General features: G+C 43.7%; 1 long non-coding RNA gene across 1 annotated transcript; it reads right to left on the reverse strand.

Annotated features, from left to right (window-relative positions):
- Nucleotides 1-1,486: 1,486 nt before the first annotated feature.
- LOC128323383 (uncharacterized) lies at nt 1,487-5,198 on the reverse strand. The gene is made up of 3 exons (XR_008306243.1): nt 5,086-5,198; nt 4,545-4,742; nt 1,487-1,795 (listed from the first exon to the last, which is right to left on the reverse strand). It is a non-coding gene; the product is annotated as an uncharacterized LOC128323383 (long non-coding RNA).
- Between the last annotated feature and the right edge of the window lie 5,579 nt (nt 5,199-10,777).

Consider the following 10,777-nt stretch of genomic DNA (forward strand, 5'->3'; position numbering starts at 1 on the left):
GCCAAGCTGAGAGCAGCCCACCAGTCTAGAACTGTAGCCTGTCAGGTAGTTGGTAAATCCCTTGTTTTTCAGTCCCAGGCACGTTGCAAAGGAAATTTATCAGTCCCCTGATGGCGCTGTCATATATAGCTGATAGGCTGCATTTAATTTAGTAATTCACAAATGTACAGGCCTGGGTTAGGCCTTACTTGGTAGTCTTGGTTAAATCCTTTTCTAATTAACTGTATCAAAATATGAACTATTTGTTTCAAACTCACTATAGATTTTTTTGGTATGCCTATTATACAGGTTTTATCAATCACCACATACGGCAAATATAGTGATTGATGCGCATTAGATTTCCATTTCTCAATGCTCGGAGTTATTGATATCCATGTACTTTATTACTTTGCTTTTAACAGTAGCAGCTTTTATGGCTGTTTCTTGGTCTCTTGCTGGACAGTTTGAGCTTGCATGCACATATCTAGGAATTAATCCAGTGTGGAGAGTAGGAAGTGCAAAGAAGGTACCCCGCCCTCAAAAAAGTCACAATCAATGTTATCATTAAAGTGGGGAAATTGTAGAATAATCACCCAAAGGATGAATCAGACAGTCCCGTAAGAAACTTCTCAGTCACAATTTTTCCCTTTGTATGACACTCCTATTGTTGCTGGCTCATGTCATCTTACTACCTGAAATGAAAGTACCAAATGGTGCCCTCTTTCTTCCTTCTGCTTTCTATTAAAATCAAACCCTCAATTTCCTCCTCCTTTCAAAAGTCTCCCCCTTCCTTTTCTATTGAGAAGGGAAGACAGAAAATCAGTGTGGTGCCATGTCCGCAGGCCATCCATGGCCGGCCGAGTGCTGAGTAGGAACTTGGCTATTGGGGGGGGTGCATTCCTCAGAGTTTGCCAAATCTACTTCCTTAATTTCAGCATCAGGAAAGTGACATTGACAAGATTTTATTTTATACAAAAAGATAGGGAAGTGTTCAAAACACCATTCGGCTTCAAAATCTCAGCACAATCCCTTTTAAATCAAAGGCTTACCCAGCCCCTTTAATGCGGAGGAGAGCAGACCTATCCTTGCTCCTCCTCCACTCACCACCACTTCCATACTGGTGGCGCTCCCCACCCCCAGCTATCAGCATGCATCGCCAGCGCTCTCCACCCACAACCATGTTGACCCTGCAAATGGCTGATGCGCATGTGCGGAGGCCATGTGCATGCTGGCATCATGCGCAGGCTGCTGGCGGTGAGTGCCACCAGCACACAGAAGTAGCGGCAGGTGGAGGAGGAGCAGGGATGGACCTGGTTTCCTCTGTGTTAAAGGGGCTGGGTAAGTCCTTGATTTTAAAAGGATTGTGCCACAATTCGGAAGTCAAATCATGTTTTGGCACATCCCTACCAAAAATGTTAAGAATGTTATCTGGCTGTTGACTTGTTCAGTCTGCAGAGAATATGTTATACATGTTCTGCAAGAGGTACATTGGCTCCCTGTCAGTGTCTGAGCCCAATTTAAAACTTTATTTGCTTATTTGTTCATTATAAGATTTTTATACCACCCTTGAACAGCATTTCTAAGTTGGTTCACCAAACAAAAATCAAATCAAATTTCATAAAATTCACATAACTGGAGAGAATGATTAAAACAGTGATTAGACAGCTTTCAAAACTTCATTTTAAAAGCCTGAGAGAATAAAAATGTCTTTGCCTGGTGCTAAAGTCACAGCAGTGTAGGTCCATCTCAGTCTGGGTCCTGAGCAGCGGCATAGCAAAGTTGGAGTGGGCCCTGAGACAAGAAGTGAAGATGGGACCTGGAATAAATAGTGAAGATGGTTCATGTCTTTGCTGCAGAGGAATCAAAAGGACATGGTGGAAAAAATACCATTCTTGGCATGCCATCTCTCTTGCAACTACGCAAATAATATCACACACTCACCACACAGCAACCCACCCACCCCCCTTCCTCAGGACCTTCCCTGAAGGCTCAAAGACATTTGTCCCACCTTGTTCAATTAGAGCTACAGCTCTGTTCCACAGAGCACTTAGGAGTATGCCTTCTTCCATATCAACCATCCTGCATAATTCCACTGCAGCAGCTATTCTAGAAGTACATTCTTGAGTGAGTAAGTTTTGCAACACAAGAATAAGACACGAGACAGCCCTTTTTCCTTCATGTTTCAGCCGGCAGGTTTGTCTGTTTAAATATTTTTAATATACCACCCAAAACCTGCATCTCTGGGTGGTGTACAGTAAAAACAATACAAATTAAAGAAAATTAAAATGATTACAACATTAAAGTCATTTAAAACCCAACATTAAAAGTATTAAAACTATAAATCTAATTAAAAGCCTGGGTGAACAAATATATCTTCAGTGCCTTTTTAAAAGTTGCCAGAGATGGGGAGGCTCTTATTTCAACAGGGATTGCATTCCAAAGCCAAGAGGCAGCAACAGAGGGTCTTGTCTCCCATGCTGTTTAACATCTACATGAAACCACTGGGAGAGGTCATCCAGGGACTTGGACTGAGTTGTCAGCAACATGCGGATGACACTCAGCTCTATCTCTCCTTGTCACCTGATCCTAGGGAGGCGGTGGATGTCCTGAATCAGGGGCTGGAGGCCATGATGGGTTGGATGTGTGCTAACAAACTGAAATTTAATCTGGACAAGACGGAGGTAACATTGGTCAATAGGAGAGCCAATCGGGATGAAGAGGTTTTACCGGTTCTGGATGGGGTTGCACTCCCCTTGAAGGAGCAAGTACACAGCTTGGGGGTATTACTGGACCCGGCTCTGCTTTTGGAAGCTCAGGTGGAGGCAGTGGCCAGGGGTACATTTGCACGGTGTTGGCTACTGCGCCAGCTGTGTCCCTTTCTCGAGAAGGCAGATCTGGCCACAGTTACCCATGCCTTAGTTACGTCAAGGCTGGATTACTGTAACATGCTCTACGTGGGGCTGCCCTTGAAGAATATCCGGAAACTGCAGCTAGTGCAAAATGCGGCAGCTAGGGTTTTATCTGGAGCTGCCCGGTGGGAGCACATCACACCCATTTTGAAAGAGCTGCACTAGCTACCAGTTTGTTTCCAGGTCCAAATCAAGGTGCTGGTTTTGACCTTTAAAGCCCTTAATGGTTTGGGCCCGGGATACCTGAGGGACCACCTGCTCCCAAGGGTTGCTGCCCGCTTGATGAGGTCATCTGAGGGGGCTCTGCTCCAGGTGCCGACAAAGAGGGAGGCTCGGTTGTCATACACGCGGGACAGGGCCTTCTCTGTTGCTGCCCCCAGACTCTGGAATGCTCTCCCGGTGGCTATTCGCTCCTCAGTCTCCATCACAGCTTTTAGAAAAAGTGTAAAATCTTGGCTTTTTGCCCAGGCATTTATTTGATTCTCTGCTGCTGCTCTTTATAGTCTGTATTGCTTTTATGCTTTTGTTTTAAATTTTTAATCAGATTTGTTTAATATTTTTTTCACTTAATATTTTAATTGTTTCTTTTTTACCATCTTGTGTTTAAATTTTTTGCGTAAACCACCTTGGGATTGCTTTAATGAAAGGCAGTATATAAATTTAACAATAAATAAATAAATAAACAGAGAAGGCCCATCCCCATGTAGCCACCAAACAAGCCAGTTGATGAACCTTTTCAGATGATCTCGACAGGCAATAGAGCTCATGGCGAAGAACATGTTCTCTTAAATACCCAGGGCCTATGCTGTTTAGGGCTTTATAGGTGATAATCAGCACCTTGTATATTGCCCGGAAACCTATCAGCAGCCAGTATAGCTTTTTCAGCATAGAAGTAATATGGTTTCTCCAAGATGACCAGAGACCAACCTGGCCACTTCACTCTGTACCAACTGCAGTTTTACAGACTACGTACAAAGGCAGCCCCACACAGAGCTCATTGCAGTAGTCCAGTCTAGAGGTAACCAGTAGGGATGTGCAAACAGATTCGACATGGAACATGTTCAACGTCAAACCAGTTTGGTTCAACAGTTCGGAGTTGAACCAAACCATCCCCTGCTCAGTCCAACACTGGACTGAATACCCCCCGACTATTCGGGGGGAGGTTGCATACATTTTTTTAAAAAAATTACTTACCCCCTTCGGGGGAGTTGTTGGAGGTAGCAGGGGGGTCTGCGGAGGTTCCCCCTCCCCCACCAGCCTTCATTCATGCCCATACCAGCCATTCGACCGGCTCTTTGGCCCATTCACTCCTTCCCCCTCCAGCACGGTGGCCATTTTGGAGGCCACTGTGCCTGTGCAATTGGCCTCTGTGTGGCCCATAAATAAAAAATTTTTGCGAACTCCCCCAGACTGAACCAAACCGGGAGGGTTCAAGAGGGTGCTGGACAAAACTGGCCCGGTCTGGTTCAGGTCTCGACTTGAACTGAATCGGACCAGCTGGGTCCGTGCACACCCCTAGGTAACAGCATATGTACCACCAGTTTTATTGTTATTTTTACTTTTTATTGCTAATCATGCTATAAGATTACAGAACTGCTCTAGTAGCTATCTTACTATATTTTGTCACTAATAATCAATTGAGGTTTTTTCACCTACCTGTTGATAGCTGGGGATATACTTGGGTGTCTTGCAGTAAATTAGCATTGCCAGGTCTGATGCAAAATCCTAAGATTTTGAGGTGGGGCCTGGTGATATCATAAAGTGGGGCCTGGCAATGTCACAAGGTGGCCAACCCTTGAAAAACAGTGGGGAGGGACAAAAATGGTCTGAAATTAATCTTTGTCAGCCATCCACCTGAGAAAAAAGAAAAGTGTTGGAGAATAGGGTGATTTTTTTGACACCCTACTGCACACACACACAAACATACTGAAATTATGTTTATAGAATGGGTTTCAGTTATAGCACATGCCTTTGTGACCATCTATATAGATACTTGACTGTCCTCTAAGAAAAGGTTTCCCACCTTGATTCAGGGATTTTTCAGTTATGATTTTTTAAAAGCAAATATAGGATTTAACATTTTTGCCTGAATCCTTTATGCCTATGATAATATTGAGGGCTTTGTCCCCATATTGTATTCAAGTTTTGCTTTAACTTACTTTGAAACTGTTTGTTTGTTTTAGTATTTTTCACTCACAGTTTTTCAGCACTGATGTTTTAAAGTGTTTTGACTCCATTGCTTGGAGAAATGACAAGCAATTTACACTGACAGAAGTGAGATGATTTACATCTGTTAAAATTGGTTATCACTGTTCATCCTTCCAGGTAGTAGCAATAGTAGGTTTCTGAAATGTGAATGTTATTCATTATATGATGTTGCATGAATGTTGATCAGTAATATTTTTAGCTGTTTATGCAATACTACAACGTTTATATTTTAAAGTTTTAACTCCATTACTTGGAGAAGTGACAAGCAATTTACACTGATATGAGATGATTTGCATCTTGTTAAAACTGCTTATCATTGTTCATCCTTCCAGGTTTCTGAAATGTGAGTCTTTCTCGTTATATGATGTTGCATGAATGTTGATCAGTAAATATTTTTAGCTCCAAATTTTATATTTTGTATTTGAAAGTCAGACATTTATTATTTGTTTTTGCTTTGCAATTCATTTTTAACATCCATTAAAAAATAGATGTCTTTTATTTAGGACTCCAGTGAAAGACCAGTGGTTGAAATGTGCTGGGCATTCTTCACAATATAAATCATTGCTTTCTACCATCAGTTTGCTCTTCCAAGTTTGTTGGTGCTACTAAGGTTGGCATGCTGGTCACATATTCCATGATAGTAAGAATGCCACTATGTAGGTAGCAGCTAGTTTTGTATTATATCAGGACAGGAGTGACAGTGGCTTGCCCCAGCCCTAAAAGATAAGCAGAAACTTAACAGCATAGCAGAGCTCCTTCTACTGGTAACCTGCTATAATTGCAGGCATCTCCAAACAGGAACACAAATGGTCATTAGTGGCAATAATTAATTACATTTTAAAAATAAGCCAAAGGGCCCGTTCCGATGACACTTTTCCCCACTTAAGAAGGGGGATGCTCCAAGAGAATAGGCATCCTGGTGTCCTTCCCAGATGTCCCAACACATTCCTTTATTGTATGGGAGCAGTTCCTACAAACTACCATTCATGCAATCCCAATACTAGTTAAAACTAGTATTTGGACCATGTGTAAAGTGTCAGTTTGCATAAACTAACCCCCCCTCCCTTGGGGGAGGCACCAGGAGGATAACAGGACATTGAGAAAGATGGCAGGATAGTTGCGCTGTTGGAGTCCCCCTTCTTAATTAGGGATGTGCCCGGATCATTTCGGCGCCTCTTTGAGGAGGCGCCGAAATGATTCAGCTCCCTGTAGTCAAAACATTTTAGTGCAGGGTGTTGGGTTCCCTTAAAAGGAGGCAGGCAGATCCTACCTGCCCCTCCTGGAAGCTTCTGCCACCCCGCGCTGCCCCATCACAGTGCTGTTCTCAGAAAAGCATCCCTGTAAAAACAGCAGTCTGTGCTGCTGTCTCCTTTAAACTGCCCCGCTGTGGCGACAGGATGCTTCCCCCAGCATTCCTCATGTGGTGTCGGTACGCAAATGTGTGTGGAAACAGCGCGGCAATGGGACAGCACGGGGCGGCAGAGGCTTCCGGGAGTGGCAGGTAGGATCTGCCCGCCTCCTCTTAAGGGAACCCCTCACCACCCTTGGGATGATGCCGAAGCAAATCGATGCACATCCCAATTCTTAATGGTGTGGGCTGGTTTGGGAGGGGAGAAATATCGTACAAACTGGCTCAAAGAAAAGAACTCTTCAGTGAATCATTCATATGTATAGAAAAGTTACCCAACATTGCTAAGGGTTATAACAATTCCTTACATTTTAAAAAAGTTGATTTAATTGTTTCACAATAACAGTTGTTTTTCTAACTGCCATAAGTATCAGATTTGCTGATGACTAAAGTACACAGGAACATAGGAAGCTGCCATATACGGAGTCAGACCATTGGTTTATCTAGCTGAGTATTGTCTTCACAGACTGGCAGCGGCTTCTCCAAGGTTGCAGGCAGGAACCGCTCTCAGCCCTATCTTGGAGAAGCCAGGGAGGGAACTTGAAACCTTCTGCTCTTCCCAGAGCGGTCCCCTGAGGGGAATATCTTACAGTGCTCACACATCTAGTCTCCTCTTCTAGGGTTTTGGTTTTTGGGGGTTTTTTTGTCTAATAAAGTTACTTGTTTAAAAAATATATCCTTGACCATTCTTTGACAATCTTTAATCAATATTTGGCCAAACAAAATTTTTGACTGGCCGGATGCCCAGTCCTAGGTGGTGTTCCTTGTTCTTTCTGACTGGAAGCAGGGCCTTCTCAAGTCTCCTTCAGATATTCAGGGAGAAAAGGATGCTGTACCAGCATGCAGCCTCCAAAACGTGTGTCTGCCTATTAGGCACTGGCATCCTCAGAAACCTCATCTCTGCACAGCATTTGTCTGCAGAGAGAAAAAATGTAAGCATGAAGAGATTATTTTCATGATTCCAAGGCTGGAGCTTGCAGGCACACTCTTGGGACACTGACAGGACATGGATATAACATCCCTTAAAATAAAAAAAATCTGAAGAGGGCTCCAATGGTTGCGCCTTCAGTGTGGAACTTCCTGCTCTAGGAAGCCAGCCTCTACTGTGGCTTTTAGAAGGTTAGTAAAAGCTTTTCTGTCTCATAAGGCATTTGAAAGTGATTTGGATGGTGATTTTAGAGTTGATGAATGTTAGCCTTTGTTCTGTGGCTTTATCATCATTTGCGTGGAGATAGCAAAGAGCCTGGACACCATGTGGAGCTGAAACAGAAACTAACTTTTATTTTCTCTTTTCAAACCTTCCCCTTTGCCCCACACAGTGCCACCTAGTGGCCCTGAACTATATACAGCTATTACCACATCCCCTTTTCTAAGGTGGGATAACATCCCAAAACTACATTCCCTTCCCCCATTTAAATGAAAATACAAAATACTGTAAAGCCCTGTGAGGCCAGAGTAGACTACCTGAAACCTCGGCTTCCTGTCAGAGATTATTCTTTCCTATAGACAATAAGCCACTAAACCTGAATATGCTGTGGGCTTCCAGATGTTACATAGTATTTTAGAAGACCTGGAGGTTGTCTCTTCCTGTCTGGATACCTCCTCACAGGAGAAGGGGCTGAAGCTTCAGCTAGGGGTATGTCCAGGGTAGGATCTTCTGCATGTTGTGCTTCAGGAAACACTTTTGAATCTCCTGCCAAGACAAGGTGAAGACAAGGTGTGCGCAGCTGCTACAAATAATACCAGTTGGGACTGCAACCATACAGGGTCGAGGAATCTTTGCATTTCCCTGTACTGTCCCTTTTCCATGAGAGTCCTTCACAAATACTGTATCTCCCGGGTTCAGTGCTGGTAGGGATTTAGCTTTGTGACATTTGTCATAGGCTCTCTTTTGGGAAGCTTTGTAATGTTCTTCTTGTTCTCAGAGGCTGTGAAAATCAGGCCAACTGGGAGTTAGCTGAAAAGGAAAAGTAGGGACTGTGAAATAAAGTTTATAGCCCATGAGCAGCTCCAGGGGCTTAAACCCGATCGATAGGCCAGCAAGGTAGAGGTCAGGAGTCTTTGACAATAGGTGTTTTACTGACTGGACTGCCCTTTCAGCGTCACCATTGCTCTGAGGAAACAGAGAGCTAGAGGTGATATGTTGGAATTGATAATCTGTTGCAAACTGTTCGAAAAGGTCTGATGAAAACTGAGGTGCATTATCAGAAATGACCTGCTCAGGTATTCCAAATGGGGGCGAAATGGGCTAGATTTCATTTTACTGATGACTGCTCAAGAGGTAGTGCTGGGTAGCTGAGCAACTTCAATAAATTTAGAAAAGTAGTCTATCAGTACAAGATAAGAGCTGTTATCGAGGTTACAAAGGTCAGCTCCAAGCTTTTGCCAAGGTCGACTTGGGAGGACAGAAGGCTTAAGTGGTTGTGACGGATTTGTTTGCATGCTGGCACAGACATCACAGCGTTCAATCCACTTTTGGAGCTGTGTACCCAGCCCTGGCCACCACACAGACATTTTGGCTCATGCTCTATATTTTGGGATGCCTTGATATCCCTTGTTTGTGCAGGATGTCTTGCTGTAAGGAGGCAGGAATTACCAGTCTGGAGTGTTGTGACATTTTAAATGACTTTTTGGGGGATAAAATCTTTCATATTTGGGCCAAGCTGGATTCCACAGTTACTGCAGAGTCTACTGTGGAGGTGTCCAGCAACTCCTCTTATGAGATTAGATTGGATCATTTTCAGTTTGTGATTCCTGAGGAAGTGGACAAACTGCTTCAAACTGTGCATCCTACAACCTGTTCTCTTGCCCCTTGCCCAACTTGGCTTATCTCATCTGGTAATCATATTATCAGAGAAGGTCTGATAAATATTATAAATGCGTCTCTGAAGGAGGGCAGGATGCCTCCGTGTCTTAAGGAGGCTATTATTAGACCACTTTTGAAGAAAGCTACACTGGATCCCTTAGAATTAGCTAATTAAATACCTGTTTCTAATCTTCCATGGTTGGGCAAAGTGGTTGAGCGGGTGGTAGCCTCTCAATTCCAGGCAGTTTGGGATGATTCAGATTACCTAGACCCATTACAACCTGGCTTTCATGTGGGCTCTGGGGTTGAGACTACCTTGGTCAGCCTGGTGGATGATCTCCAACTGGCTATCAACAGAGCGAGTGTGACTCTGCTGATCCTTTTAGATCTCTCTGCGGCTTTCAATACCATCAACCATGGTATCCTTCTGGACCACCTGAGGGAGTGGTGGGATTGGGTGGCACTGTTTTATAGTGGTTCCACTCCTACCTCTCTGGCAGGTTCCAGATGATGTTACTTGGAGACTGTTCTGCTAAGTGAGAACTGAAGCATGGAGTCCCACAAGGCTCCATACTGTCTCCAAGGCTTTTTAACATCTACATGAAACCGCTGAGAGAGATCATCAGGAGGTTTAGTGCTGGGTGTTATCAATATGCTGATGACACCCAGATCTACTTCTCCATGCCGACCTCATCAGGAAATGACATATCTTCCCTAAATGCCTGCCTGGAGGCAGTAATGGGCTGGATGAGAGATAACAAACTGAAGTTTCTCAGGCTGAGGTGGTGGCCGGGGCGCTTTTTTTACAGCTTCAACTGATATGTCAGCTACACCCATTGCTGGAGGAAAATGACTTCAAAACAGTAGTACATATGCTGGTAACCTCCAGGCTTGACTACTGTAAAGCACTCTACATGGAGATGCCTCTGTATGTAGTCTGGAAACTACAGGGTGTAGAATGCAGCAGCCAGACTGGTCTCTGGGATAACCCGAAGAGACCATATAACACCAATCTTAAATGAACTGCACTGGCTGCTGCTTTGTTTTGGAGCGAAATACAAAGTGCTGGTTATCTATAAGGCCCTCAATGGCTTAAATACCTCTTAAAGGTATTTAAGAGAGCACGTTCTTTGTCATGGACCCTACCGCCTATTAAGATCATCTAGGGAGATCCGGTTATGGCTACCACTAGATCATTTGGTGGCTACTTAGGACCGGGCCTGCTCTGTGGCTACCCTGGGGCTTCGGAATGCACTCCCTGTTAAAACCAGTGTTTACCCATCTCTGGCTGTTTTTAAAAAGACCTGTTTTTTAAAAGACCTTTTAAAAACTCACCTGTTTTCTCAGGTTTTTAATTAACTAAAATTGGTTTTATATTATAATTGTTTTACTCCTTCTATCTTGTTTTTATATTGTATTTTAACTTATGTACACTGTCTAGGGATGCATGTGTCAGGCAGTATAGAA

Source organism: Hemicordylus capensis, chromosome 4, assembly GCF_027244095.1.
Source record: "Hemicordylus capensis ecotype Gifberg chromosome 4, rHemCap1.1.pri, whole genome shotgun sequence".
NCBI lineage: Eukaryota > Metazoa > Chordata > Lepidosauria > Squamata > Cordylidae > Hemicordylus > Hemicordylus capensis.